Raw genomic sequence first — 27,047 nt, 5'->3', positions numbered from 1 at the left:
GATGCTCTGCACCATTCATACACCTGTGGTTGCCAGGAATGAAGGCAACCAGTAGGCTTCTACAAGTCATACTAAATGCCACAAATGAGTGGGTTTGGAAGGTAGGGATTTCTGTGTGGCTTTGTGGACAAGGAGTAGGGCCACAGTCATCCTACTTGTCTCTCTGAGATTTTAAGATGTCACTGGTTAGCAAGATCCCCAGAGTCACAAACTAAGAATATATCAACTAATGATTGAAATTTTAGGACTGTAAGATATGGAGTTAGAGATCATCTAAGCCAACTTAACAAATGCTTTTTGGGAAATTTGGGCCATAGATCATTGTAGCAGACTTTACTTATTAGGGTACTAGTTGTCCTTTCTCTGAGGAATGCTTAGGTCCCCATTGCAACATATGCCTTTCCTGACACTTGCCTCAGTCTTACCTGATCTCAGTTGAGTAGACCAAGAGTGGGTACCAAGGCAGACCAATCAGAGTCCTCCCCTAGCATTTTTTTATATATAGGACAATCTCACAGATGGTAAAATCAGTAAAATGTAAAATTTAGGTATTGTTGGCTGGCCTGAAATGAGAGAAATTGAAACTGATTTGAAGAAGAGGAGCAGTGGCTGGAAGATGGGGAGACAGAGCCAGTAGAGTTCAATCCCGTGGTTCTAGTTGTTTCAGGGTGCACTTGCAACTCTTCCACTCCCACAGCTTGTCAATCAACTCATCCTCAGATGGAACCAATAAAATTCCTCCCCATACCCAACTTTACACACATGTTTTTTCTTTTGAGCATATTTTAACTAGGTTTTGGTCACTGTTAACCAAAATTCCTAAGTGTCATGTACTCTCTCAATTAAACACCACCAGGGCTTCCCCAAGCACTTCCAAAGGAGGCTAATCTTAAATTATTGCACCTACTCATCCTTTAAAGTGAATGTGGCTTCCTGATACTTGGGAATTAATACTTTGGGGGAAATAACAATAATATACTAAGATATTCTAACAGATTCATTTATATATATTGTGTAAACATTACTAGTACAGATAAAAGGAGCAGTGATAAATCTATCTTAAGACCCTTTCATAAAGAAGGTTTGTGGAGAGCTATTCAGGAACACTAAGAAGAAATAAAAATAAGACAAATAGTTATTTTTGTTTTATCTATTTATCTTTGTATTCAGCATTCCAAAGAAATAGTTTCAATTTGAGGGAAAAAATGTATTCACTCTTCACCCATCTCTCAGATGCCATGGCTCCCATAAATCAACAGATGGTCCTAAAATCAATTTTAACAAAACATGCACAATTTCCACAGTTGTGAGTATCATGCTGCATGACCAGCTTTGATTCCTTCCTACTTGGGTCTTGCTGTCACTAATCTAGGAAAAGGATTTACAGGTTACGGAAGATAATCTTTTAAACAGGTTATGGTAATACTCACAGCAGAAGTTCAATTGTTTAGTCAAAGCCTGCAATGCAGGCCAAGTCTTTGGGGAGATTTCAGACTAACATGAGATACAAAACTGTAAGCCAATAATGAAACTACTGTTTAGAGGTTGAACAAGTACTGAGGATAGATGAAGGAATTTTCTGGAAGACAGGGATTCTGTTTTCTGCCAACAGAGGCCCAACATTGTCCCTGGGATATATTAGGTGTGTGATAAATGTCTGTTGGGTAACTAAATCAAAAATGAGTGGTTAATAGGGGCGCCTGGGTGGCGCAGTCGGTTAAGCGTCCGACTTCAGCCAGGTCACGATCTCGCGGTCCGAGAGTTCGAGCCCCGCATCAGGCTCTGGGCTGATGGCTCGGAGCCTGGAGCCTGTTTCCGATTCTGTGTCTCCCTCTCTCTCTGCCCCTCCCCCGTTCATGCTCTGTCTCTCTCTGTCCCAAAAATAAATAAAAAACGTTGAAAAAAAAAATTAAAAAAAAAAATGAGTGGTTAACTTGAATGAGAATGTTAGGGAGAACTTCGCAGAAAAGATGAAATCTGAGCTGATAATAATACTACCACTTATTTCTGTAGAACTTAGCATATATTTCTATTATAGCTCTTGCATGTAAGCCTAACCTTGGATCTGCATAGACGTGGTAGTCATTGCCTTTCTTGACCATTATTTGCATAAATCAACAGAAAAGAAGACTTCTGGGTTTGGGGGCTGAAAGAGGAGGCGGGACATTCTGACATTGTGACTGGGACTTTTTTTTTCTAAGACTACTCCCTTCAAACTTATCCCAGGTATAGAAAAGAGAGATGGGGTCAGTTGGGGGCTACCCTTAATCCTTTCCAGAGAATAGTCATGGAAACAGCCTAGGATCTATCCTTCTATACACATTCCTCTTCCTAATGGAAAAAAGGAAGGCAGATTCTATCTCTCAATTTCATACATAGAAAATCACCAGGAAAACTTGCTATTACTTTGGTTTATGTATTTTTTTCAAATCATGTTTTTTTCTTTTTTAGAAATCCAGTAACACTGTAATCTATTCCTACCAAATAAAATCCAGTAGCTGACTTGCTTTATGGTATGGATTGAACAATATTCAGAGTGGGTTGTTGTAAAGAGTTTGGAAATTATTATGTTTCACCTTCTTTGCCCTATTCCCAAAAGATTTCCTTTCAAACAGATGAAGTCTGTTGATTAAAGTACTAAAAAAAAAGCGCTTTTACATCAGTACTGTAACACAAGAAAAAGATAGTTGGTCAATAGTTGGTCACTGTGGTGAGTTGTTAGCCGACTCTACAGACTATAACATAAAGGGACCAAAAAACTGCAAACTTGCCTTCTGTACATCAAATAGCAACAACATGGCTCCTTTCCTGTCTCTATGCTGATATAGAAACCAGACTTCATACATTATTGATGTAGACGACATCTAGTTTCAAATGCAACAGTGTAATTCAGTGAAAAACTTAGTTGTATAAAAATGTATAAATATAGATATATGCCCTGAGAACATACTAACTACAGAGTGATAGTCAAAACATCTAAAAACTCTCCTTAAATAACCTTAAACTAAATAATGGAGCCATACCTTTTTTAAATTCCTTATGTAAAATATAATATTTATGAATTCTTTTTTTGTAGCCTTTTGAATTCTAATACTCCAATGTAAAATTCAGGTCTTTATTATTTATTCATAGTCCCTCATCTATTAGCCATCCAATGTAGAAAAAAATGTTGTCATGCAAAATTATTAAGTAATTTAATTTTGATCATCCAGTACATGATATTTAATCTTCTGAACTTAAATTACTTTTTGGTACATTATAATTCCATTAATATCATAATTTCTTAAAGCACTGACCACTATTCGGTCACATATAGCTCATCTGTCTTTTGATAACAGATATAATTGAAAGAAGGTTCAGCACTCCAATGATGATGGGTATACAATTCAATATAAATACTTATTTCAAAGATTCTAATTCCAGGAGTTTTACAAATGCTGTTTTAAAATTTTCATGTTGACATAAAATATTCTTTTCAAAGCAAAAGATGCTTCACCTATATCTATTATGTCAATTCTGAAAATTGGAAAAAATCAAGCTATACCTTTCTTGAAAGCGTTCCTTCAAGACTGAGAAAATGATGGTGGGCAAAGAAAATTAGATCATTAAATGCAGCAAAAACACTTTCAATGGCTGTCATTGGTGAAACCAACATACTTTGCCATTTTCTTATTATTTTTGTGATTCCTCCATTGAAATCTATTTAGTGAAGTAAAATTTCCTTATTCAAATAACATTGTATCTTAAAGCTAAACACATATCCAAAATGCTAACTAAGCCTATGTTTAAAAGTAATAATTCTCCCTAGCATAATTACTCATTATAGAAAAATAATTATCTCTTAATCACATTGATACTTATATAAACAGGGACTTGAAGATGGGACCACTTGGAAATGTTAGAAATAACTCACAGTACCTGTTCCTATAACTCCGATTCTGTGTTCTCAAAACAGGAACAACTTGCTGTTTTTAACTGGTCTGGAAATAGATGTGCAAAGAAATAAAGGAAGGCAACAATGAAAGGAGCTATTCCATACCTGTTCCACTGTTTCAAAGCAAAAGGCTACTCCTTTCCATTGTTCTCATCCAGGGTTAAGCGGGTCAGTGGAGTTAGATTACTTTTCATTTGTTACTTCATCAGCCAATTGGTTATCCCTCTGGAAAACATAACAAAGAGAAAATAAAACATGCATGATAGTAAAGGCTGCCATTACAAGGCACCAACTGATACCAAAATATATGCTACATTTACTGTTGATCATTAGGTAACTGGTGCTTGGCTCAACCAAATGCTGCTATGGAACTGCCTCCAGGTTTCCCTCAGAACTTCCAATTAAGAGAATATGCAGAAATAGATAGTGTTGATGAGGATATAGAGAGAAGGGAACCTTTGTGCATTGTTGGTGAGGATTTAAATTGGTTACAGCCACTATGGAAAACATTACAGTTTCCTCAAAAAATTAAAAACAGAAATACCATATCATTCAGTAATTCTACTTCTGTATTTACTCAGAAAAAATTAAAACACTAATTCAAAAAGATGCACCTCATGTTTACTGTAGCATTATTTACAGTAGCCAAAATATGGAAGCAACCTAAGTATTCATCAATAGATGAATGGATAAAGAACACACACACACACACACACACACACACACACACACACACACACACAAGGAATATTACTCAGCCATAAAAAAATGATGAAATCTTGTCATTCATGACAACATAGATGGACCTAAAGGGTATTATGCTAAGTGAAATAAGTCAGACAAAGACAAATACCATATTATTTCACTTATATGTGGAATCTAAAAAAATAAAACAAAATTAAAACAGGAACAGACTTATAAATACAAAGAACAAACTGATGGTTGCCAAAGGGGAGGGGATGGGGAGATGGGTGAAAGAGGTGAAGGGGATTAAGAGGTACAAACTTCCAATTGCAAAATAAATAAGGTCACAGTATGAAAGGTATAGATAGGGAATATAGTCAATAATATTGTAATAACGTCATATGGTGACAGAAGATAACAACACTTGTATTATGATGATTTCATAATGTATATAATTGTCAATTCTACATCTGAAACTAACATAACATTGTATGTCAACTACAATAATTTAAGAAATACTGGAAAGAACATGTAACATCAATAAGGAGGAGACTTTAATTGCTCACTACATCAATCCAACTGTTTTCATATTTGAACATTTTAGTTGAATCTTGGTCAATTGCCTTGGTCAAGAGGCACTGAGCCATAGTGGTAAATGTGGTAGTTTTAAGAATGAAGGAATTAGGGTGTCTGAGTGGCTCAGTTAGTTAAGTGTCCAACTCTTGGACTCTTGATTTTGACTTAGGTCATGATCTCATGGTTTGTGAGATTCTCTCTCTCCCTCTCTCTGTGCCCTACTCCCATGTGCATGGGAGCATTCTCTCTCTCTCTCTGTCTCTCTCTCTGTCTCTCTCTCTCTCTTAAAATGAATAAATAATAAACTTTTAAAAAAAGAATGAAGGAATCTCTTGTTAAAACAATGCTCTAGGGGCACCTGGGTAGCTCAGTTGGTTAGGCATCTGACTTCAGCTCAGGTCATGATCTCATGGTTCCTGAGTTCAAGCCCCACATCAGGCTCTGTGCTGACAGCTCAGAGTCTGGAACCTGCTTTGGATTTTGTGTCTCCCTCTCTCTCTGCCCCTCCCCTGCTCTCTCTCTCTCTCTCAAAATAAATAAACATTAAAAAATATTTAATTAAAAGTGCTCTAACTTTCATATGCAACAAAAGGTCAAACCACGAGGACAATTCTTATGATTTTGATTAAGATCCTATGACTGAAAAAGTCTTAAATGAGACAGGTATTACTCTGAATTTGGGACAATGGGGTCTGGTTCCTGAGGCTGAAGGCAGAGTTTAAGCGTGTTGCTTGGCACAACAGGTAGGAAGCCTAGGGTTATTTTGTGAGAACATTTCAGTCTTGTCTCTAGATAGTATTGATTTTTTAGATACAAAGGAATAAAAGGCTATTTCCCATAGATCCTGACTTCCAGCCAGAGTTTAGGAAGCAGCCTATCATCACTCAGAGAAGTGGGTGGGGAAAGGGAAGCTAAAGACATTTAAAACTAAAATCACATCAGCTTAAGACAGCATCCTTTGATGAAATGAAAATAATGGCTATAATAATATTATGAGATTATGGGTGACTGTTTTTAAAAAGTACAGTTTATGTTTCAAATTCAGTTTAATATTTTTGGTAAAATTCATTATTTTTGTATAATTAACCACTTCTTAAATCTTCTTAATCATTACTTTTTAATTTTTTAACGTATTGCCTAAGCCATGAGTTCTAAAAGTAAGTATTGCAAAACTCCTGTGTGAAGTAGAACTGTAGCCGTGCTTCATAGAGAAAACACAGTTTCTATTTCATCTAGTCATTTAGCAGTTAGTCACCTATTAGATCCAGGCACTGGGCTAAATACTAGAAATACACTGGTAAACAAAATCAAATGTAAGCTCGGGGTTTGTGGGTCACAAAGTTACAGCCTACCAAGAAAGGCAGATATTAATCAAATGATCATCCAAATAAGTATATACAAGAAACTTTGGAGAGATGTTACAAGACCATGTAAACCAGTGTAACAGAGGTCAAAGAAACCTTCCCTGAACAAAAATAACCAAACAGAGATCTGAAAAGAACTAGATGAGGGGGTTGCTGGTAGAAACAAAATATATTCTGGGCAGTGGGAAGAGTATTCTCCACTGAACATATTGTCTCTGGGTGCTTAAATTGGAGAAATAAAGAAACATGCTGACATGTGCTCTCATACATAGGATATCAACACATACCTATACATATATGGTTTCTGATATATCATCTAAAAATATAGCCAAAGGTTAATGGGATCATATACCACTTAACCAGGGAAGGCTTTCTAGAAGTGGTGAATTTCAAATAATGTTTGTAAAAGGAAATAACTCATGGTAAGTACACAAATAATTCTTTGATGCAAAATACACTAAGTGTATTGTAAAAGTATTGCCAATTGAATCATTCAAGGTTGAAGAGGAGAGCTTAGAAGATATTCCACAACTGGACAAAAGTGGTCTCTCTGGAAGGTAGAAAATTGGAAAGAGAACCATGTATGTGGTGAAGAGGGAGTAGTTTACATGCCACTTTTCCCTGTGTATTCTATTTATGAGGTCTTCACCATTCCCTGAGGTGCTCCTAGAGACCTTTTACCTACCTCTCTCTGTTACTACATGGGGTTAGTGTTATTATAAGAAATGACTAGTACATCAACAGAGAATCTGCAGCAGGTACCAGATGACTTTGGATATTCAACCAAAATAATCTATCAATCATAAAAATTAGAGGGGAACCTGGCTGGCTCATTCAGAAGAACATGCAACTCTTGATCTCGGGGTTGTGAGTTCAACTCCCATGCTGGATGTAGAGAATACTTAAATAAATAAAATTTAAAAAAATTTAATATAAAAATTAGAGTACACAGTATTTCATTTAAACTTCACATCTCTACAGGTGCAACTATCACTCATTTTTGAACATGTGATGTGCAAGGGCACATACCCCAACAAATCCTAATCGAAAGAGCCCAATACAATGAACAAAAGGAGAATTATCAATATTATGGTTACTATTTTTATTGCCTCTCTACATTGTATTGTTATTACAGTGTATGGAATTCAGGCTATCATTCTGTAAATTTCATTTTTTTTAATGTTTATTTATTTTTGAGAGAGAGACAGAGAGCTTGAGCAGGGGAGGGGCAGAGAGAGAGGGAGACACAGAATCCAAAGTAGGCTCCAGGCTCTGAGCTGTCAGCACAGAGCCCGACTCCAGGCTTGAACTCATGGACTACAAGATCATGACCTGAGCCAGTCAGACACTCAACTGACTGAGCCACCCAGGCACCCCTCATTCTGTAAATTTCAAAGGGAAGAGTCTTTGGGGGCAAGCTTCATTCTGTTAAGTGAATTTAGAAGGGAAAAAGACAGTTGATTGCTTGATCATGTAAAATGAAGAGGCTGTTTGCTACCACACCAGTGGTATCTCAGACATAATTATGGAATAATCCTGGAATTTCTTTTGTAAAATCAAGTGTTTATATATGTTTTAGAGGAACAAATTAATTCCTGTCATGTTTCATAATTTTAAAAAATTTAAAAATGTCCCTTTTATACAGAAGTTACAAAGGGCATGGCATTTTAATGTGCCTAAATCTATAATCTACATAGAAAGCATTAGAATATAGAATCATAGGAGACTATGGAGGAAGAACTAGATGGAAGCTCTTTCTAAAATAGCTTAGAAAGACTTGAAGAATTCTGGTGCATAGGCCCCACCAGATTATTCCAAAGCAAAATGTCTTGAGTTATCTTGAAGTAAAATCTCAGAGTTGGGCTACACTCGGGCATTTTCAGGGCTCTAGGTGTTTCTAAATAGCTGCTCAGGTTGAGAGCCACTGTTCATCACTTCCCTTCTACACCAGATCTTATGGGCAGAGACTCCTCAGTTAAGTAACATGGAAAACAACCAAGCAGCTCTCTGGAGGAATTTTCCATTCCCTGGATATCCTAAGAAAACATTTACTAAAGATAATGGTATCTGTGTTATTAAACACAAAATAGAACTTGACTTTGCCTAATTTAACTTAGGAAGAACTATCCAAAGACAATAAAGACAATATTCCTATTTCTTAGACTTTGGGAAAGTCGCTATAAGCCTGTGTCTTCTCTGTAAAACAGTAATGAAATATGAACCTTTTTACTTCTCAGACCTTTTATCAAAGTCTACAGTGTGCCAACATTTTGCCAGGAACTTTTATAAATACAGATCTAATGATTGTTTTCTAGGGTTAGGGTTTGAGCAACTGTTAAGAAGTTACTCTCTTGCCCCCTAAAATTGGAACACAGTACACTGGTAGTGCTTTAAGAATTTGAATGTGCAATCCTGGTAGATTTCATCTGAAATCTATAATCCATTAGTAGGTAGAATCAGTTGTACAACAAAGGGAAATTGCTCCCTTGTTACACAGTGCAGAGTACTATATTGGAGGTTGTGAGGGATTCAGAGGTGGTGGTGGTGGTGGTGATGATGATGATGATGATGATGATAACTAACTTGTTAACTAGATTATCTCATTAAAATCCTACAAAAGTATTAGGTGGTACTTTCATATCCTTATTTTACAGAGGAGGAATATGAAATTATTTTAGAGGAGAGGTTAAATGAATTGCCCAATGTCACCAACCAGTAAGCAGTAGACCCAGTCTTTGAAACCAGCTCACTGTTTCGTGGTCTAAGCTCTAACTCATTTCAGTATTTTGCTTCAGAAGCTTATAGTCTAATTGCAGGAGACTACTGCCTGCGATACTCCCTTGCTGATCAATCTGTGACTGAACTAGATGGTGTATGTGTTAAAGCTCAAGAAAAAAAATTGTTGGAATAATGACTTTAAACAAGGAACTACCATAAGCACATTCATTAATGAGGTTTACTGTGTATGTAGTTCAGTATCAAGTACAGTATCTATTTGGTTAAGTAAAGCCCTGAATCTGAGACCTGTGTTACTGAAAAAATATATATATCAACAAAGTCTTGTCCCCTGATTAGGAAACACAATATGTATTTCACAGGTGTGAAATTTAAACACCTTGTCAGGGTGCCTAGGTGCCTCAGTCGGCTAAGCATCTAACTCTTAATTTTGGCTCAAGTCATGGTCCCATGGTTCATGAGTTCAAGCTCTGCATTGGGCTTTGTGCTGACAGTGCCAAGCCTGCTTAGGATTCTCTCTCCCCTTCTCTTTCTCTGCCACTCCCTCTCTCTCTCAAAAATAAATAAACATTAAAAAAAAAGGACAAACAAACCTAGTCACTTACAGTAAACAATTGCTGTAATAACCAAGGAGGCTTCAGGTCCAACAGAAATATTTTTTTTAACAAAATGTCTGTAAGCAGACTCTTGATCCTTGTTTTTACCAATAATTATTCCCTGTTCACATTAGCCCAAGATGTCTGTTAAGTTGTTTTCAGTAGAGTTTCCAATAAGTGATCATTCTACAAATTGTCATCTGAATGTGGCTAAACAGCCTATGAAAACAATAGAGTACACCGAAACCAAAATAGTTGTCATTCCTATTTGTTTAGCATTTAGATGGTGATTTAATAGTATTGACTTTAAGATAAATCTTTATCTTAACTCTAATGAAGCCCCCTTTCAAGTGAAGCCTCACCCCACCCAGGTAACAGACAAATATTTGAAAAGGAAGGAATTGCCAAGGACTCCCTCTAGAGACTTTGTAACTGCACTTATATCACACTTGGTAATTGCCTAAGTGTTTCATATGTCATTACATTATTTGATACTCAATGTTCATTTTAAGAAAGAGATAACTGGCTAAGTGTGGTCATGTGACTTCCCCCAAGAATGAATACCTACAATGATGAGTGGTAAGAAGCAGGAACCCGAGTAAAATCTAAGTGCTCTGCTTCCAAATTCTGTGGTTTTATATCCTCATTAAGTAAAAAGGCTGTATTGAGCAATATAATTGTCAATGACAAAGATAATCTTTTTTTATCTGGTCACAGGCCTGAGGAAGCAGAGCAGTCCTCTCTGCCTTCTGGGTCCACTGCACCAGGCAGATTATGGCCTTGCACCAATTTCTAGTGTCCAAAGTGGATCTTTCTGGTACATTTCACTTATTCATCAAAATAATAAGTTACCTTGTGCCTTCTACTTTAGATACACATTCTTCCCTCATTTTGTCAAAGTATTCTTTTTCAGCTGGCCTACTAAATTCCAATCAACCCATTAGCACAACTTTTGGTCTACAGGACCTTGTATCTTGTAAGGTAAATGGTGCTTTGCTGTTGACAACATACCAGACAACGCACCATTGCTAAGAGCAGTCTTAATCTCTGCTAAGTGCCATTGGAGGTGCTCAGAGATGAATAGCTAATGCTTAGCCAACCTCTCCCAGGTGGCAAAAGTAGACAGATCCCATTTTGAATGAATCATGTAATTGGGTGCAGATTTTTCTGCAACTGCACACACATGTGAATGGATTCCAGCTATGCAAGGTTAGATGAGAATTGATGCTGGTGGTCTTCTCCCTCCTGCCACCTAGGTGAGCACCTGTCCAACTTGGGCTCTCCTTACAGGCCTCATAGCTCCAAAGCCAAGCCCTCACCTACATGTTGACCTAGTCACCCTTTCCCAGGGCCCTTACCACCACTTCCATAGGCAAGCCTCCTAGCCTCCCCAACTGCTCTACACCTGCTCCTCCCAGACTCTTCAATGCACTGTAGAGTTTTCTGTGTTGCTCCAGAAACATGAACATTCTGCTGGATGTCCTCACTATCAGAGGTTGGTTAGAGCTGGTCTAAGACCAAAGACACAAAGACTGGTCAGTGGCTACCATCACTAGAGCTCTGCTACCATCTAGGTCATAGCTGTTAGGACCTCTGCATTTCCTCCACCCTCCTCACAGCATCTCCTTCTCTCAGTCTTCTCCATTCTCTTAGGGCCAGGCCTCACCTCCAGATACTAAGTAGAACAATCCCATGGAACCAATTTAAAAAGGATAGCTCTGGAAGTGACATGCTGGGTCCCTATACAAGGTTGGTCTTACCTGACACACAGTCTAAACCCTCCCACAAAACTGACCAGAACTAGACAATCTCTAGATGGAGTGAGAGTGTGACAAGTGCTTGCCCATAAGGGAAGCAGCACCCCTGCCCAACCCTGCAACAACCCTTCAGAGGGTCTCCCTGCCCCAGGTCCCAGGGCTTGAACATTCTGTAAGCGACTCAAAGGCCTTCTCTGTAACTTTCTCAGAGGCCTAAGAAAAATAGTCAAATGAACAAATATTCAATTCAGCCTTTGTTCTCATATTAAAAAAAGAAAATCCTTGGTTCCCAGGATTTCAGTCCTGAAGCAAGGCAGACTGGCTATTCAGTGTAGATGTATCGCCCTCTGGTGTTCAAAAGGAAATGGACTGTAAACAGGAGTTTCAACTTCAAAATATTCCTCACCCCAAATCACCCTCAATTTTCAGTATCCCTGATGCCTCTCTCTCAGCCACCTGAGATTTCAAGAATTGTGAGAAAAACACTCATGGAAGCACCAGGGTAGGGCCGTGTCTAGAGGGGTGCCGCCCTTTTACTGCATTCTTCTGAGGCTGAAGTTTTGCAATAGTGTCAAGTAGTTAGTCAGTTGGGGGATTTACATTATAACCTGACAAAAATTTGTGTTGAAGCTTCTGTTTGGAAGCAGAAACTTTGGGGCAGTTGTTGAACTTCTGAGGTCTCAGACCCATCCACTCGTTGGCTGGGTCAGGACAGAAGATGTAAGAGATCAGGCAGCAAATTCACAGTGAATATGTGCCAGCCAGCTGCTACTGGGCGGAGGCAAAGGCCAAGAGACATTCCCCCTCCCTCAGGCACATCCCAGAAGTCCCCAGATGGCAGGTCTTAGTCAAGTTTTCCTTGACCAGCAGGGTGAGGTGTTTTTATTTAAAGGCAGACACACATTCCAGCCAGAAATGGTTCCCCTGGCATCACACTTAGCAACTTTGACCCATGAGGCATCTGAATTTACAACCTCTGGTTACCACCTAGAAGAGGAGGAGGCAACACGTCTATACTTAAAAGCATAATCCACACAATACAAGGCAGCTAACAAGAAGGACCAGAGGATGGTACAGAAAATACATGCTGGAGGACGTAGGAGGGGAGGATCCTCTCCCTGGAACCAGAGCACAGGGAACAGGGACCTTCCCTTTATAGTTCACATTGGGGAACTTCCACTCATTTTGTGTCCAAACTTGATAGCATAACAGATATCAGTTTCCTAGCACTGCTGTAAAAAGGTAGTATAAACGGGGTGACTTAGGACCACAGAAATGTACTCTCTCACAGTTCTGGAGGCTAGAAGTCTGACTGAAATCAAGTTCTTGGCATTTTTGCTTCCTTTTGGCAGCTCTGAGGGAAAATGTGTTTCACAACTTCCTCTTAGCTTCTGGAATTGCAGGCAACTCTCAGGGTACCTCAGTCTCTGCTCCCATAGCCGTGGCCTTCTCCCCTGCGTTTGTGTCTCAATGCGGTGTTCTGTGTGTCTGTATCTGGGTCTCCTCTTCTTATAAAGACACTGGTCAAATTGGATTAAGGGCCCACCCTACTCCAGTAGACTGTACCTTAACTTACATTTTAATTGCATCTGCAAAGACTACTGCCCAATAAGATCACAATCACAGGTACCAAGGGTTTGGACATATCTCTGTTAGTAATACAATTAAACCACAATGACAGGGCTATAAAGTTGGGCAGATTTGGATTTTGTATTTAGGCTGAAGTGCTGGGAAATGTTAGTGTTCATCTGATAGAGAGTTCTCAGAGCATTGGCTGAAACAAGCCCATTTACTCTCAGCTCCTGTCATATAATTCACAAACTCTGGAAACAACACTGGTGATACGATGGAACCAGATTTTTTCAGGGAAGAAAAAGCCCTTGTTCATAGTATTTGCAGATTTTCATGGTGTAACTATTCCCTCCCAGGCCTATTTCAAGCTACCAACATGACACCTCGCTTGCAGAATTCCAGAGAATTTAACAATATGTGGCTCCCATCCGCTGGTACTAACTAACTGGCTCCAGCATGCCACTGGGCCTATTATTTTTAAAAATGTTAATGGTTAAAAGGAGTTTCCCATTAAAATTTATTTTAAATATTTGCATATTGAGGTCAAGATTCCCCTACAACTTTTGATTATCTATGTGTAAAATGATTGGTTTATATATAATTCATATCAAATTTTAAGTCAAACATGCCTCTGGGTCATTCTGTTTTCTGGTTCTCATTTACCCTGAAATAGCTTCAACATTCTCCTCCAAGCCCTTCCAGACACTCTATCCCTTACATTTGATCTGTCTACCATCCATAGTTTCCCTGTCCTCCCCATATCCATTCCTGTATCTGACACCTCGCTCGTATTCTCTCAGGACTCTGGCAATCAGCTCTCTCTAACCCAAGTCCTGTCACTGACCTGGGGCCCTTCAGTTCCCATGTGGTTTTCCAAGCCAGCACCCTTTCCCTCATGGCTCGCTGCCCTACTAGGATAGCTGGATGTCCTCCAGCTCTCAAACCTTGAACTCCAGCCTCACACCCTAAACCCATCATTGCCCACTTCACCAGCTAGCTCATCTGTACACACAGCATTTACATCTCACTAACACCTCCTAATTCCCCAAATCTATCAGCCATGTCCCTTTCTTTAACCCTTTGCCTGTTCAACTTAGACTCTGGCATCACCATTGTAACTATTCCTTTGTCAATACCCCTAATTCCTTCTACTGCCCCAACCAATATTTAATTGAACATCCACTGGTGAGGTGAATGTTGCCATCACAGATCCATGATCTCCAAACCCAGTTGCAACCCTGCCCTGCATGCTTCTCTGTGTCCCAGAAGACCCTAGTCTTTTTACCATGCTCCACCATTCTCCACCAATCTCCTGCTTCACTTTCAGCAAAAGACATTATGTCTGCATCACAGGAAAATATAATATGGAGAGCACACTATTATTAACAAAGTATTTTCACATAGGTTCATTTAACGTACACAACAACAGGGACAGGTAGGCAGGGAAAATGTTATTATTCTCATTTTACAAATCAAGAAACAAAGGTTCAAAAAAGTAACACACGTCAACATCAAATAGTTACTAACAGAGCCTGGGTAGGATCACAGGTCTCCCAGTTCCAAGAATCCCAGGTCAAGCAGTGAAGTAGGTGATTTGCCCAAGGGCACCAATGAGGTCTTGGCAGCCAGGATGAACATCCATGTCTGTGGGTACCTTCCAAAGTCTTTACCCACCTCTAGAGTGTGCTGCCTTCTCAACAATTGCTTTATTGCTCTCAAAACACCTGGAATTCATGTATTCTTTGTTTAAAAATAAAAAGTAGGATGATCTTGAAAGCAGTTTTATTTTTCTTTCTTTTGTGAGTTGTTACCACCAATGATTGTTTCCTTGTGTTAGTGTTTATCTGATAGAGAGTTCTCAGAACCTTGGCTGAAAAGAGCCCATTTACTCTCAGCTCCTATCATATAATTCACACTCAAAACAACACTGGTGATGAGATGGAACCAGACCAGGGCTCTGATCTGGAAATGTCATCCCATGAAGCCCAAATGCTTGCCTATTGGCCTACGAAGGTGTCATGGAGAATTCACTGGGTGAATCCATGCAGACTTACCAGCTGATTTTCTATAAACACACGATACAAGCCAAAGCCACTTCCATTGGGAATGGGGGCCATAGTGAATCACTTGTTGCAATTCCAGACAGATAAGAGTCTCAGATCTTTCCTGGGCCTTCCAGTGAAGCATGAAAACCAAAGGGAATTTGCTTCTGTTGATAAAAAAGGACTACTCTATCCCAGTTGTTCTACCAATACCTTGCTTTGTTCGTGCTGTACCTACATCTTTGTAACGGTTGTACATAGAGGCAGCCATGCAAAAGAGTTACTGACCTCCCTTGTCATCTGGTACAGCTTGCATATCTGCCTCTCACCTTGGAGATATGCTGCTCTTCAGCCTGCCTCCAATGGATTGGACTGAACCCCACCCATCAGAACTGATATCTGTGGGGTACACCAGAAACACTGGACTGGGAGATGGATGACTTGGCGTCTAACTGTGAACTTGGATAAGACACATGTCTTCTTGATCTTGATTCCTCCTCTCTCAGACAAGAGGTTTGCTGTGGCCAAAGCTAACTTAGTAACACTGTGAAAACTGCTTATGCTGTCACCACAAAGAGAACTTCCAGAGAAGAACCCAGAAAGTGATGAAGGAAGAGAGGACAGAGGAGTCTCCTTTAAATAAGATTGATTTAGGGACTTACAATAAGTTTGCCACTGGACAGTGTTTCCTGAAAGTGCCAGAGGAGATGGAAAGTGAGGAGCAGCAACATGTTAGTTAGGCTACGAAGAGCAAACCAAATGAAGGGAAAGCCCAGGCCTGTTCCATGGGTGAATCAGCAGACAGCACACACCTGTAGAATTATTGATTCATGCATGTTGTAAGCTGTTTTTATGGACATAATTGGGGATGAGTGTAACAGAATGTTTCTGGCCCATGGGGACCTTGAAGGCAATGTAGGGTGCTCTTGGTGGCTCTGAGGACAGTGGTTTAAGAAGGATGTTTCACAGTCCCTGCCCTTGGAAGCCCACGGTGACCATGTCATCCCTACCCTTCCATGGGAGAGTGGGGTGGTGGGAAGAGCACAGGGTCATTGCAAACATTAAATGAAATTATCCTGCTCAAAGCACAAGCACATAACTTTCAATAAAGGGTAGCAACTGTTAATGTTCTGTGGCTTACTTCAAAGGCAAAGGAAAGTAAAGCTCTCCTAGTGGCTCCAAGTTGCACTCAAGTTCAATGTATTCAGACATGTGAAGACAAAAATGAGCCTTCCCCTCCCCACTGCTGCCCCTGAGCTTGGACCAATAACTAATACCTTCAGACCTGTCCAACTACAAAGGGGACATCTCAGTACCTGTGGGGAATGATGCAGCAGCACTGGGAGGCAGCTACCACACAGGCTAAGAGCACCAGATTTCATTCTTTCTCATTGCCAAGTAGTATCCCATTGTATATATAAACCACATCTTCCTTATCCATTCATCAGTTGATGGACATTGAGGCTCTTTCCATAATTTGGCTATTGTTGAAAGTGCTGCTGTAAACATTGGGGTACATGTGCCCCTATGAATCAGCACTCATGTATCCCTTGGGTAAATTCCTAGCAGTGCTATTGCTGGGTCATAAGGTAGATCTATTTTTAATTTTTTGAGGAATGTCCACACTGTTTTCCAGAGCGGCTACACCAGTTTGCCTTCCCACCAACAGTGCAAGAGGGTTCCCGTTTCTCCACATCCTCTCCAGCATTTATAGTCTCCTGATTTGTTCATTTTAGCCACTCTGACCAGTGTGAGGTGGTATCTCAGTGTGGTTTTGATTTCTATTTCCCTGATGTTGAGTGATGTTGAGCATCTTTTCATGTGCCTATTGGCCATCTGGATGTCTTCTTTAGAGAAGTGTCTATTCATGTCTTCTGCCCATTTCTTCACTGGGTTATTTGTTTTTTGGGTGTGGAGTTTGGTGAGTTCTGTATAGATTTTGGATACTAACCCTTTATCTATATGTGGTTTGCAAATATCTTCTCCCATTCTGTCGGTTACCTTTTAGTTTTGCTGATTGTTTCCTTTGCTGTGCAGAAGCTTTTTATTTTGATGAGGTCCAAATAGTTCATTTTTGCCTTTGTTTCCCTTGCCTCTGGAGACGTGTTGAGTAAGAAGTTGCTGTGGCCAAGATCAAAGAGGTTTTTGCCTGCTTTCTCCTCTGGGATTTTGATGGCTTCCTGTCTTACATTTAGGTCTTTCATCCACTTTGAGTTTATTTTTGTGTATGGTGTAAGAAAGTGGTCCAGGTTCATTCTTCTGCATGTTGCTGTCCAGTTTTCCCAGCACCATTTGTTAAAGAGACTGCCTTTATTCCATTGTATATTCTTTCCTGCTTTGTCAAAGATTAGTTGCCCATACATTTGAGGGTCCATTTCTGGGTTCTCTATTCTGTTCTATTGATCTGAGTGTCTGTTTTTGTGCCAGTACCATGCTGTCTTGATGATTACAGATTTGTAATACATCTTAAAGTCCAGGGTTGTGATGGCTCCCACTTTGGTTTTCTTTTTCAAGATTGCTTTGGCTATTTGGGGTCTTTTCTGGTTCCATACAGATTTTAGGATTGTTTGTTCTAGCTCTGTGAAGAATGCTGGTGCTATTTTGATAGGGATTGTATTGAATATGTAGATTTCTTTGGGTAGTATTGACATTTTAACAATATTTGTTCTCCCAATCCATGACCATGGAATATTTTTCCATTTTTTTTGTGTGTCTTCTTCAATTTATTTCATAAGCTTTTCTATAGTTTTCAGTGTATAGATTTTTCACCTCTTTGGTTAGGTTTATTCCTAGGTATTTTATGGGTTTTGGTGCAATTGTAAATGGGATAGAATAGATTCCTTGATTTCTCTTTCTGCTTCAGTATTGGTGTATAGAAATGCAACCAATTTCTGTGCATTGATTTTACTTTCTTTTTATTTATTTATTTTTTAAATTTACATCCAAGTTAGTTAGCATATAGTGCAACAATAATTTCAGGAGTGGATTCCTTAAACTGTGCACTGATTCTATAGTTTGCGAGTTTGCTGAATTCATGGGTTGGTCTAAGAGTTTTTTGGTGGAACCTTTTGGTTTTTCCATATAGAGTATCATGTCATCTGTGAAGAGTGAAAATTTGACTTCCTCCTGTGAAGCCATGTTTGACTTCAATGTTCATAAGTAGGGAAACTTGTGAGTTAACTGTAGGAGTATTTTCAATGTAGGCATAAAAAGAATGAAGCACACATCTCCATGAGGTGATATAAAAAAGGGTATAAAAATGCAGTTTCACATTTTTATTAAAAAGCAAGGCATAGAAGTATGTGTATAGTAATCTTATTTTAAAAAGTGGATCCACATGTGTGCATATATACATAGAGAGCATGTGCATAATACATACTTGTACATATTGGTTTATGCATAGAAAATTTCTGGAGAGCATGTAAAATTTGTCTCAAGTTCCATGGAGGGAAAGGACTGGGGACTGGGATACAAGGGAGAATTATTTCATGGCATAAAGTTTATACTGTTTAAATTTTTCCTGCATGCACATATAACTTTTCAATTAAAACGTATTTATTTTTATTTAACTGCACTTGGGACAGGATCACCAGTGCTGAGAGGGGTTCACTTGCTTTGAGCAGCTGTGCCATCAGCATTTAACACCCACCTCAATGACTTTGCTTCCTGTCCATCTGCAACCAGTCTTCCCCTTCTAGCCTTCTTCCATACCATCTCCAGTGTTCTCTTTCAAAAATGTAGATTTACCTAAGCTAAGAAATCCTTGTTGCTTCCTGTTTCCTACAAGATAAAGTCTGATCTGCTTAGTGGGGCATTAGTGGGAAGTGATACTGCACCTAGTACAGTATCATTCCTGGGCCTTCCAGAAGTCCACTGCCTTCCTCTCTTTTCTACTGTCACTACCCTAGACCAAGCTTATCATCTCCTTGGTTTACCCTACCAGGATCCTAACTGACAGTCTTTTCTCCAGTTTTTCTCCATTCCCATCTGTTCTCCATAAATTATGTTCTTTTAAAGTGCAAGTAATATCTATTGCTCCCCTGCTTATAACCAACCCTTTAAAACTACCTACCCACCAGGGGCACCTGGCTGGCTCAGTAAGGAGACCATGCAACTCTTAATGTTGGGGTTGTGAGTAGCCCCATGTTGGATGTAGAGATTACTAAATAAATTTTAAAAATAGATAGATAAACTTTATAAAGAAGAAAGAAAGCTGCCCACTGATCTTAAGTTAAAACCCCAGCTCCGTAGCAGGTCCAGTGCCATCTCTCCCCAGTTCTTTCCTCTCTGCTTAGATTTGATTTCTACCAACTACTGTACACTGCTCAGTTCCTTGAAGATGCCATTCTCTCTTTACTCTGAGTCTTTGCGCATGCTATTTCGGGTCTTAAGAAACTCTTCTCTCTTCTTCTTGGTCTTCCAACCCCACCTGGCTCACTCCTTCAGCCAAAAGGGTCATAAAAATAAGAATGCCATGAGAGGGGCACCTGGGTGACTTGGTCAATTAAGCATCTGACTTCAGCTCAGGACATGATCTTCCAGTTCTTGAGTTCCAGACCTGCATCGGGTTCTGTGCTGACGGCTCAGAACCTGGAACCTACTTCAGATTCTGTCTTCCTCTCTCTCTCTCTCTCTCTCTCTCTCTGCCCCTTCCACTCACACACTCTCTCTCTCTTAAAAATAAATAAACATTAAAAAAAAAGAATGCCATGAGAAAATCATAAATGAAGGAAGAAAGAAAAAGTCACCAATCTGAGGAGGAATCCTGTAGGAATTCAGCTGTCAGAAGAGAACTGTATGAGTAAGACCATCGAGGAAAGAAAGGGCTGGGCATTCTGGAGAATGGAAAGTAGAGGAGTCCATCTGGTTAATAAACTGGGGAAGACTAAGTGAATGGTTGGCAGAGGAGAATGGCTAGAAAAAGTGAAAGACCTTGAAAGCCAAGATAAGGAGTTTGGTCTTCATTTTTTAAACAGTGGGAAATCTTGAACCATTTTTAACCTAGCAAGTGAAAACCTCCAGTATTTATTTTAGAAAGATGTAAACAACAGAGATCAGAGCAATGAAGTTGGGGAGATGGGTAATCTTAGGGAAAGAGAATGAGAGCCTGGCCCAGGGCAACAGCAGGCGGAACTGGCAGAAGAAATGGACTTGAAAGAGATGTGGAGATAACCTGGTGGGCTTGATAACCAAGTGAATGGGAGGAGAGTCAAAGGAATCAGAAAGGACTCACCACCTCGTCAGAATAACTGGGAATATGGTAAGGTCATTGGCTGAGATGGGAATCACAAAAAAGGGAGAAAATTTGGAGGAATGCAATGAATTAGGTCTGGAACATGCCAACTTTTGGGTGGGAGATCAGGAAGCCCATGTCCATGATTAAAATCAGACACAGTTCAGGGTAGAGTATGCTGGGCCTTTCACAGAAACCACATGTTAAGGTTGGTTTAATCTTTTCTCATGTGCCATGTTTCCATGACTCCTATTTTCCATATCCCAACAAAGCCATGTGAATTGTTTGTTCACCTTGCATGCAAAAACAGAATTGTAGAAGTACAGGGAGAGTGGAGATAAGGTCTGTGAATAGGAGAAGACCTGTTGTTCCAGGACCAAAATCTAGAAAATGGTTTTTCTCTTTAAGCCTACTACTTAAACAGCATGCTACTATTTCTCTTCAAGTCCCAACTCTGCTATGATGAGCAACCTGGGGCAACTTCACCTCTACTCTTCCCTTAGCCCCTGGACACTTTGAAGTCCACAATACAAATATTTTTCATAGTTATGCAGTTTTTAAACTCCTTTTTGCTTTTGAACTCTTCAAAGGTAAATATCTTGTCTCCCTAACTAAATTCTTAATTCTTAAAGAGCCAAATTTATGCCAGACATTTAACTTTTTTATTGTCACAGAGCCTGGTACATATTGAGTTTTCAAAAACCACAAAGTGGATTGAAACTGATACTGAATTCATTTGGGGAAGAAAGGAGAACCACCTTGAAAGGACAGAGTACAGCAAGAGGTAATATGTTAGAGGTGTGAGGTGGTATCAGTTCCTAACATAGAAAAGAACCTATTCTAACATAAAAGAAATCCTTCCTCCATTTTCTAATAATAATGACTTTGCATTCTAAATATGTTCTAAAGAAAGGAAAATACTGGTAATTGTCAAGTAAATTACCTTCTCAACTCGCTAAAAATCTGTTTTTCAGGGACTACCTTTTGTTTATAAGCAATATTGATAAAATACAGAACTTGTCCTTTATAATTAATTATATTTGGTTGTTCTAAACAGTATAAGACTGAAGAGTAAGTCTTTCACTTTCTTTTAGTTCTTCCTTTTAGAGGTCTACTTGTGTGACCATTATGATTGGGCAACTTTTTTTTAACATTTTATTTTATTTTATTTTATTTTATTTTATTTTATTTTATTTTATTTTTGAGAGAGAGAAGTGCGAGTAAGGGAGAGGGGCAGAAGAGGAGAGAGAGAGAGAGAGAGAGAGAGAGAGAGAGAGAGATTGAGAGAGAGAATCTTAAGCAGGCTCCATCCTCAGCACGGAGTCCGACATGGGCCTCAATCCCACAATCCTGGGATCATGACCTGAGCTGAAATCAAGAGTTGGACACTCAACCGACTGAACCACCCAAATGCCCTGATAAATGGGCAACTTAAAAGACAGTTATTCCTGACTCAGCTCATGACAGAATTCCCTGGGCAGAAGAGGTAGGACAACCTCAAGTATTGCCAATGGGCAGATTGTTTATTTGCCATGATGGAGGAAGATGTATGTGGGGGAGGTGAGGAGAAGAGTTTTGTGTTGCTAACTGACAAGTACCAATAGGGTAGGGCTCTGATCACAAAGATCTCTCCAGCTGTCCCGCCAACAGCTCCCACCAATCTGTCATCAATATCACTGTTTAATATAGAACCCCCATTAGGATCACCCATCAGCATTTATAGAGCCGCTGGAAGAATGAACCTACTACTCATAGCTTTCAGCAGGGAGTGTAATTAGGAGTAGGAAAGGAAGTGGTTCAAAAGTGGATCTGAGACTACTCTTGGGAGCAGCATGAAACATGACTCTGAAAGTTGGCAAAGAGAACAGGGAAAAGACACCCGAGTGATTGCTTCATTGTCTTGCCAAAGGCTCCATTCCCACTCCTTTTAGAGCATACCTTTCCCCTTCTGAGATTCCCCCAGGCACCAGGTGAACAGGTAGGAAAGCTCCTTCTAAGCCCTGGTGGCAGCAACGTCTGTTGGCTCTGTGTCACATTCCTTTCCAGACTTCACAAGCCTCAGGTTACAAAGGTCTCATTGCACAATTCTTAGGAGAGTGGGCATGGAGGCTGGGCTGGGATAAAGGAGAGTCCTGTATGTGTCAGAGATCCAGGTGTGGCCAGATGCCAAGGCACCCCAGGTGGTGGCAGCAAGAGAAAGAATCAAATGCCTTGATCTCTGGCAAGGTAGATTTCTTTGCTTTTTTTTCCTCCCAAAGCTGTTAAATAAAACTGATCAGGATGCATTTTCTTGGGTAATTTGATGGAAAACATTTCAAAAGTTCACTTGGCATACCTGTGTTTCAGTTTACTGTAGAGATGAAAATGCAAAACCCACAATGAAGAATCTGAAATTAAAGCTCTTTTTATAAAACCCTCCATTTCTTACAATCACCTTTCTCATGAAGTTTTATGCCGTAGTATGTGCAAAGTTACTCAATATATTACACAACCTTTGCAATTAATGTGGAAGCTGAAAGACATTACTACAACCCGTTTAAACCCTATGTCATGATGGAATGTTCTTTTCTATTAGTGATCATTTAATAATTCTCTTTTATGAAAGATAATCTGCATGGATAGCTAGAAACATATGGAAGTTCCTTACAGGATATACACTTTTTAGTTGGTTAAAAAACAGTCTAGCAGCCTAGAAAATATTCATCAGATCTTTGGCACTGATGACTATGAAAATGAGATCTATATTTATATTCAGCAATTTCATTTCCTTTCAGATTTTGGGACTTTAGACAGATATTAATATATTTGCAATGAATTGAATAGGAAAAAGCTGTGAGTATCTGTATCCAGGGAATGACTGGGCTCAGACTTACAGGTTAATTAGAGATGCAAGACATATACAGCTCTACATAAAACAAACCCTGGAAAAATCTAAGGCAGCTCATAATTACAAATAAAATATTAATTCATGGGAAGAGTCAGGAGAGGCTCATAAAGGAGGTATATTAGGTAGTAAGGATAGGTTACCACAGATGGTGTAATAGCCACACCTGCCAGATGAAGTGTTCACTCATACATACATCTATGGAGTATACATATATATGATATACATACAGAGTATACACACTCATACACATAAACAAAGTGATCTAGCTAAACTGGAAAAGGCAAGGCCACAGAAAGTCGGCATATTTATTAAAAAGCAGAAAGTTGTTAATGTTATAAATGCCTTTTTTCTTTTCTTTTTTTTTTTTTTTTTCTTTCAGTGAACTACTTCTAATCAGGCCTCAAGGCAGAATAACCTGTCAGTTTCCCTGGATTTATTTTAATTGTTATCTCAGCCTTTTGGATGGGGTCTTGGATGCCTTTTCTTGACCTTGACCAAAGCTTGTTCTATTTGGAGCTATAAAGGCTAGGAGAGTTTTGGTGACTGGTGCCACCTATATAGAGTACTTGAATTTACTAATAACCACTCCAAGGAAATGAGATTTCCTTTCTTAGGATATTCTAAAATAGGTCAGATATGAATAGTTAATTCTTTCAGCATGAATTAGGGGCAGGGAATATTGAAGACACCTGGCTGAAAGTAAGAGGACTTAAGCTATGTTCCCCAAGCTAACACTAACTAGCTTAATGACCTAAGTCAAGACACAACCTCTCTGTGCTGGTTCCCTCTTGTAGAAATGAGGACATTGGAATGTATGATCTCTTAGTTCCCCTCCAACTCTAAAATTCCATGGTATGTGACTAACACAATGCTCAGAGAACATTATAGTCAAGGAATATAAATGTAGACAAGTTAGGACACTGTGTTTTTTGGATATTATTTTAAGTTAAACCTAAACTTGGTTTTCAATAACTATTAATGAAGTCTAAAAGTTGGACCATTGAGGATTTAATTTTCAAGGACCTAAGAAGTTGGATCATAATGTAACTGTAGGGGCACCTGAGTGGCTCCGTCGGTTGAGCATCTGACTTCGGCTTAGGTCATGATCTCGTGGTTTGTGGGTTCAAGCCCTGCATCAGGCTCTGCACTGACAGCTCAGAGCCTGGAGCCTGCTTCAGATTGTGTGTCTCCATCTCTCTCAGTCTCTCCCCCACTCACCCCTGTCTGTGTCTCTCTCTCAAAAAATAAACATTAAAAAAACATTTTTAATAAATAAATACTGTAATTGTAAAAATCATGATGGTTTCTCTAGAGGGAGGTTGAATATATAGTAGAGTTAATGTACAAGTACATTTTGTTTTCATCTGGACCTCCGGATTTATTGACATGCTTTAGGTTATTACTACTTTTATAGTGTATAGAGTATTGGTCTTACTGCTGAGATATATTTATTCCTGATGTTGGAAGTCATAGTGTGTTAAAATTGTGTCCTGTGGTTAGAGATTGGATCTCCCGTCCCCTGGTCTATTGGTATTGGAGTCCCCTGTGGGTAACTAATCTACCTGTCAGAACACTGGACTGCTGCTTCCACTGAGGGAATGTGGCAATAAACTTAGCTCTTGCGGGCAAATCTCAGCGTGCTTGCCTGAACAGTCTTGTACTCAGCTCTGGGGTCGCAGTGTGTTGAGACACGGAGGGAGGCCAGTGGAGATGAGTCAGGACCTGGCGCTCACCCCATGCTCCGCCCTACTGGTAAACAGAACAGCTATTTGCCCGTCACTTGAGCCTCTCCGGGCCCCAAGACTCCAGGAAGAAACAAATACTTTAGAAGCCAAAACCCCAAGGCAAGGTAAAGAAAACAGAAATGTCTGCATCCCCAGCGATGATTTCACTGGCATGAGTTCTTTAGAGGGGGAGGAGCTGTAGATGGTTCCAGCTGAACTGTTTTACCTACTTCTCAACCATAAGGCCCTTCTCTTTCACTGTTTATAGGAGATGATGGCCTTTTGCCTTTTAAGCCTTGAAATTTCAAGGCTTTAAATTTAATCTTGGTTGCTAACCCATAATAAATTTATTTCTCCTCTTTTTATTACTTTTGTTTCTATCTTTGTATTATCTTCTATGAAAATACTTCTTTCAGTTCTTTCAGTTAACTTATTTTTTGTTAAGTCTATTCTTCCCTTTCAATGTTGGGAAGAAGCTATTAAAAGAATAAACACCACCAGGCAATAAATGTAAACTACTCTACAAAGTAATTTTACACTGACTTCCTCGAGGTAACTGTTGCTTTTGCATTTTTGCCATGGTTGGGGATAGACCGGTGAGGGGTTAAAAGTCTTGGAAATATCTTCATCTGGCTTCATGACATTAAATAAGTCTGGCTATTAAGAGGACATAACACAACTCGCTTTCTGGTGGGACTGCCTTTGGCCTTTTTCTGATCATTGGGAACCTTTACCGTAAAGTATGTGGTGCGTAGTCTCTATGCTTATCTTATTCCTAAGCCTGGAGATACACTCATCTCCTGGTCCTCTCTTTCTATTTTTTTAGATAACAGCAATTTCTATTCTAAGCTTAGCAATTGTTATATACCTGAACTGGAGGCATGGCTAGCTGATTCCTTCTAGCTCTGTCCGGTAGTGTCCTGCCTCTAATATATCAATAGCTGAACCTCCTGTTACTTTCTTCTCAGTGGCCAAGTTGGAGCCTGGGCTGAATATTGTGATGTCACAGAGTAGAATCCATGCTCCTCCCAAACTCCCAGCTGAGACCCTCTGGCTTCAGTATTTTCTGTCTTGCCCATGGTGGAAGGTTGGGAAGGTTAATCCCTTTATTTGTTAACTGACCTATAGAGCTATAGAATCTTACTGTGAACAGAGACCTTAAAGACCTTGTGGCTAGATTCTAATCTAACTCACTTATTTTACAGATGCGGACATTCAGATTCTAGGTAGTTCATGGCAGAGCTAAATCTAGAACCCAGCTGCCTTCAGGGTTAGCCCCCTACCCTTCTGAACACACTGCACTCACAATGGGCTCTGCTCTCTGGGTTTTATCAACATCATTGTTCTCTGGTAGGCAGCTTATTGGTTGATTTTTACCTGAATCTACCCATGACAAGAGACCGTTCAGATAACGTGCATCATGGGAAGAGAACAGAGTCTCAGGGAAGATCATTAGTTTTTCAAAAAATCTATAGGTACCAGAAATAGCTAACTTTTGTTCTGGCCCAAACTCTGAAATTCTGAGCCACCTGACCAATTCTAGATTAACAAGTAATGTGACTTTTGAGTAACTGATGTTTTCAATGAGATTTAATGATAAGAAAGAATGCTCAACCCAGGATTAGTGTTGGCTGCAATGCCATACAAGGTTCTAGTGTTTGCTGAGGAGAGAATGGGAAGGAATAATCAGTAAGGAAATAGGCTTTCATTGGAATTTAATTCTCTTTCATACCCTCCACTTTTTCTATATACTGTCCCCATATGACATTAAAAAATTGTCTGCATTGCACGAGATGACCTGTATCTGTGAAGCCTGAGAATTGTACTTGCAAAATCTCTCAAGTGGGGAGCATATATTGTACTTTTATAACACCAGCTACTAACATTTTATATCATGTTTTAGCATTTACAAGCCATTTCCACATATTTCATTTAATCTTCA

General features: G+C 39.4%; 1 protein-coding gene across 6 annotated transcripts in view; it reads right to left on the bottom strand.

Moving 5' to 3' along the window:
• DNAJC5B (DnaJ heat shock protein family (Hsp40) member C5 beta) overlaps nucleotides 1-26,127 on the bottom strand; it is a 98,550-nt gene extending 72,423 nt beyond the window's left edge. For 4 of the 6 annotated variants that reach the window (XR_009603480.2, XR_009603481.2, XR_009603479.2 and 1 more), the window contains exons 1-2: nucleotides 25,974-26,123; nucleotides 4,040-4,159 (exon numbers count right to left, since the gene is read on the bottom strand). The gene's annotated coding sequence lies outside the window, so the exon portion shown is untranslated. Of the gene's footprint in view, nucleotides 1-425; nucleotides 564-4,039; nucleotides 4,160-22,432; nucleotides 22,845-25,973 lie in introns of all 6 variants that reach the window. The other 2 variants (XM_060610646.1, XM_060610645.2) reach the window with 2 other exon arrangements.
• Between the last annotated feature and the right edge of the window lie 920 nt (nucleotides 26,128-27,047).

The sequence above is a fragment of the Panthera onca genome, chromosome F2, assembly GCF_046562875.1.
Source record: "Panthera onca isolate mPanOnc1 chromosome F2, mPanOnc1 haplotype 2, whole genome shotgun sequence".
In the NCBI taxonomy this organism is placed as follows: Eukaryota; Metazoa; Chordata; class Mammalia; order Carnivora; family Felidae; genus Panthera; species Panthera onca.
The sequence above is the reverse complement of the archived record's forward strand: the minus strand, read 5'-3'. Positions and strand labels throughout refer to the sequence as shown.